We start from the raw sequence: 4,617 nt of genomic DNA, 5'->3' as shown, positions 1-4,617 counted from the left end.
CACACGAAAACTCCACAAATGTTCAGAGCAGTGTTATCCGCTGCAGTCAAAAGTGCAAACCAGTGCCCCGGGGGCTCCATTAAGCCTTTGATGCTTAACTGACTCTTGATCTCGGCTCAGGCCATAATCTCATGGTTGGAGAGGTCGAGCCCCAAATCGGGGGCTCTGTGCTGTTAGCACAGGGCTCTTTGGGATTCTCTCTGTCTCCCTCTGTGCCCCCCCCCATACATACATACATAAACAAACATTTTTGGGAAGCAACTCAAATGCCCATCAGCACGTAAACAGGTAAACAAAATGTGGTACGTCCATACAATGGAATATTATTCAGCCATAAAAAGGAATGAAGTACAAACAGGTGGTACAGTAGAGATGAACCTTGAAGACACTCAGCTAAGTGAAATAAGCCTGTGACCAAAGGTCACACAGTGTATGAGCCCATTCACATGAAATGCCCAGAGTAGGCAAACCTATAGACAGAAAGCAGATCAGGGGTTAGGAAGAGCTAGGGGGAGAGGGGACCTTGGGGTGCCTGCTAACAGGTCAGGGGTTTTTAGAGTAATTAAAATGTTCTAAAATGGGACTGTGCCTTGATACACAAGGCCGGGACTATACTAAAAAACATTGAAATGTACATTTCAAAGGTACCTGAATGAGATGGTATGTGAATTACATCTCAGTAAAGCTGTAAGAGGAAAAAAGAACCACACACACACACACACACACACACACACTTCTGGCAAACCCTGGAGCCATGTCACGTTAGAATAAAGACTGTCCCGCTCCAGACCTCAGTTTCCCCTTCTGCAAAGTGGGCTGATAAACCACACCGCTCTGCATGCAAATCAAGAAGGCAGTGGCTGGAGCCCCTCACACAGTAGGTGCTCACCCTGTACGAGGCTCCTTCCCCAGAGTGGGAGGCCACCCGGGTCGCCGAGGCAGGATGCCCCGCCGCAAGGAGGCCCAGCCTGGCCCTGGCTGCCGGACGGACTGGACTTCCAGAAGAGGATGCTCATCGCCCATGACATAATTTAGATGGATGGCTCGGGCCATCCGTCAGGCTGGGAGCGGGCGGCCCAGGAAGAGGCCGTGGGGGAGCCCATTACCGTACACGTGTTAACAGCGCTTCCTTTGTACCGACAGCCGCGCGGGCGCGGGCAAGGGCCGCTCCCCGCATTGTCTGCGCGCCGGGGCCGCGCCGTGATGATGAATGGGCCGCGCGCGCCCGGCCGCCCCCGCCGCCGCCCTGGTACCGCGGGCGGAGGGCGACACCGCGTGGCCGCGCACGGAACTGCGGGCCACCCGGCGCCGGGCCCGCTGAGCAGAGCGCATGGCTCGGTGCTCCAAAGCTCTCGGTTCAGCACAGCGCTGGCACACGGTAGGTCCTCATGAAATCCAGATGGTGATTATCACTACCTTTATCTTCAAGGGAAAAAACAAACACAACCGAGTTCAAACACTGGGCAGCCTTGCCAGATAAAATATAACGATATTCCATAATGTTTAAATTTCAGAGAAACAGCACATACTTTTTTTTTAGTGTAAGTATATTCCAAATATCTCATGAGACATATTTTTTTAAAATGGGGTACCTGTGGCTCAGTCGGTTAAGCATCCCACTCTTGATCTCCGCTCAGGTCTTGATCTCACGGTCCTGAGTTCAAGCCTTGCGTTAAGCTCAGGATTGGACACGGAGCCTACTTAAAACAAATTAAAAAAAATAAAATGCATTCATTGTTTATCCGAAATTCACATGTAACTGGCACCTTGTTTTGTTTTGTTTTGTGTTTGTAACTTTGGCAACCCTCTAGCCGGGTGATTTGAAAACAGCACCTCCCCTCTCTGGACTGAAAATAAGGAAAGCAATAGTCTATCCCTGTTAACGATACCAACAGGATTGTTGTGCAGATTAAATGAGATGATATGTGTAAAAGAATTTAAAGGGAACCATAGCAAGTTAAGTTCTTATGTTCACACTCTCTTTGCAGAGTTGAGAGAAGAAATAGCCAAGCGTAAGAGAGGAGTCTAACAGCCACTAGGTTGAATGTGAGTCAGCAGGACAATTGCCTTCATCCCTTTGCATGTGCTGTGCCCTGCACCTAGATTGCCCTTCCTTCCCAGATTGAGTCTCATCCATCCCCTGGGACTCAGCCTGCTGAAGGTTCTCTCAGACTCCCTCCTTCTGTTTTCCTTAAGAGCCCTAATTATTCTCTTCATCTCAGCCTCCCGCCTCCACCCAAGGGGAGAGACAGCATCTTATTCCTCTTTGCCTAGTTCAGCACACAGTAGGTACTCAGCTTATATTTGTTGAATGGGTGAATGTGTACCCAGTAGCTCAAGGCTCAGAAATTATTATTATCTAACATGCCTTGCAAAAACCAAACTGTAAGCGCATGAGGGTAGGATGGAGTCTGCTCTGGCCCCCTTGCGGTAGCCCCCCAGCCTCCAGCAGGCACCTAAAAAGATGTGTCGAATTACTCTGAACTGCTAACGTTATTGAGCCTTCTGTGTGCATAACCCTGTGCCAAACACTCTCTCATCTCTTCGCTCTTCACGATAAGCCAGTGACGTTGATGCTGTTATTGTGCCCATTCTACAGATCAGGAAGCCGAGGCACAGTGGAGGAAAGGAAACCCATTTGCCCAAGAAGACACATCTGTACGTGGAAGAACCTCACCTGAAGCAGGGCAGCCAGCCCTCCTCCACGGCGCCTCCACTCAGGGGCTTTGGATGGGACAGATGTGGACATGTACCCCGGCTCCAACCTTCTCCAGCAAGTGGCCTCAGCAAACCTCTTCCCCTCTCTGGATCCCAATTCTTTCCATTTCTAAGGTGGAGTGAATGAACTGACCCACCGCACAGGGTGGTGGCAAAAAGAAAGCGCCCGTCCGTGGGAAATGCACTCAGCAGAGAATTGATGCACTCGGCTCATGACATGATGTCCCCGGTGGTTGCCTAAGCCGTGGTGAAGAGAGCAGAGCGCAGGCTCTCGGCGTTGCCTGTGTGCCCAACTTCTGGGGCAAAAGAGCATTTTGAAGTTGCGAATGCAGAAACACTGTTGGAGAGATGTCTACTAAGATTTTCTCCAGAAATTGGTGCCCCTGCAGACCTCAGGGCAGGGCGGCGACTCTGAGGTGTTTGGAGCCCGCGTCCACAGGTGAAGGCTGGGGGACAGGAGACAGGGGCAAGGCAGGGAATTCTTCCAAGCAAGCCTCCCTCCAAGCTGTCTGGTCACGGGGCCCCACACCAAGGACAGAAGCGGTGGGATGGAATGGGGGGGGTGCTTTGGGGCACAGGGGGAAGGACATCCTGTCCGAATCAGGATCCACTCTGCGCCAGATCCTGCCCAGCCACCAGCCAAGCTCTGCCAATTTGCTCTTCTTAACAGAAGTTTCACCGGTTTCCTGCCTCGTTCACTTATTAAGTAAATGTCTGCTGGGTGTCTGCTACCTGCTGGCACCGCCCGCTATTGGCGCTGAAAATTCGGTGATGAACAAGTAGACATGAATAAATGGAGGTTCTTCCCCCTGGCCTGAGGCAGGGAACAGGCGAGGATGAGCAAAGCAGAGTTATGGGCAAAGCCCAGGGGACTGGGAGCACTTAGAGGAGGCACCTGACCTACCTGGGGGGGGGGGGGTAGGAGGAATCAAGGAAAGCCTTCTGGAGGAGGTGACATTTAAACTGAGCTGGAAAGAATGCGTGGGATGAGTCATACTGGGGGGAGAGGCGGAATGCTCTAGAGAGAAGAAATCATGAGACAGAGGTGTTAGAGGGAGACTGAAAGTCTGCAGGGTGGGGGGCAGGGGGAGATGAAATGAGCCGGTGTCAGCACAGAGGGTGATGAATCCACCGAGGTGAGCAGGGCAGACCAAGCATGACCTTGAAGCCATGGTGAGTATTTATGAGTTTTGCAGTGGTGCTAGGGAGCCATAGAAGGAGCTCTGCATGGGGAGAGGCTCAGCCAGGTTTCCCACAGCATTAAATACAAACCCTTCTGCCTTCCCCCTCCCCAACCAGACTAGTAAACGGGATGCCAGTGTACAGTGGGGGGCACCTTCCTTCACCGTGACGGCACCCTCAAGGTGGCCCAAGGACACGTCAGCAAATGGACGTGTGGGGCTCCCCCATCGTGACAGGCTGCAACCCGGGGCCCTGAGGCCACCCCACCCTGGCAGAGGGGTCCCCCATTCCATTCCTGCCCTCAGGAACCAGGGTTCCCACCCTACGCCCAATACGTCCCCCACCCAGACCTCTCTGCCCAGCTTCCCAAGAAGAGAAGCAGGCTTCTGGGCATGTGCAGTGAGCAATGCCAGTGGGTGGGGGCAGCGGTATGCGGGAGGGTTGGGGGAGCTGCAGCTGGAGCCAGTGAACACAGAACGCAGAGCCACGTGTCTTTCCCCCAAGGTCACCTTAGACTTTCGCCCACTCTGGGCCTCGGTTTCCCCATCTACACAGAGATGACCCACAACTCTCAGCAGTAATAACTCTCCCACCGCCTCCACTCCCAAGGTCAAGCATCTGGCAGGAACATCAATAACCACGGTTACCAGGCACACCCACCTAGCTCCAGGCACAGGACATGGAAATGCCCACCCTTGTTTTACGGTCTTCACTCGC

At 52.9% G+C, this 4,617-nt stretch overlaps 1 long non-coding RNA gene across 1 annotated transcript; it reads left to right on the top strand.

The window, feature by feature from the left end:
• Positions 1-1,271: 1,271 nt before the first annotated feature.
• LOC120226877 lies at positions 1,272-3,023 on the top strand. The gene is made up of 3 exons (XR_005527109.1): positions 1,272-1,378; positions 1,989-2,046; positions 2,600-3,023. It is a non-coding gene; the product is annotated as an uncharacterized LOC120226877 (long non-coding RNA).
• The last annotated feature ends 1,594 nt before the right edge of the window (positions 3,024-4,617 follow it).

The sequence above is a fragment of the Hyaena hyaena genome, unplaced genomic scaffold (genome assembly GCF_003009895.1).
Source record: "Hyaena hyaena isolate Hyena2069 unplaced genomic scaffold, ASM300989v1 scaffold_19, whole genome shotgun sequence".
Classification (NCBI taxonomy): Eukaryota; Metazoa; Chordata; class Mammalia; order Carnivora; family Hyaenidae; genus Hyaena; species Hyaena hyaena.
Note: the sequence above shows the minus strand (reverse complement) of the source record. Positions and strands in the feature narration are given on the sequence as shown.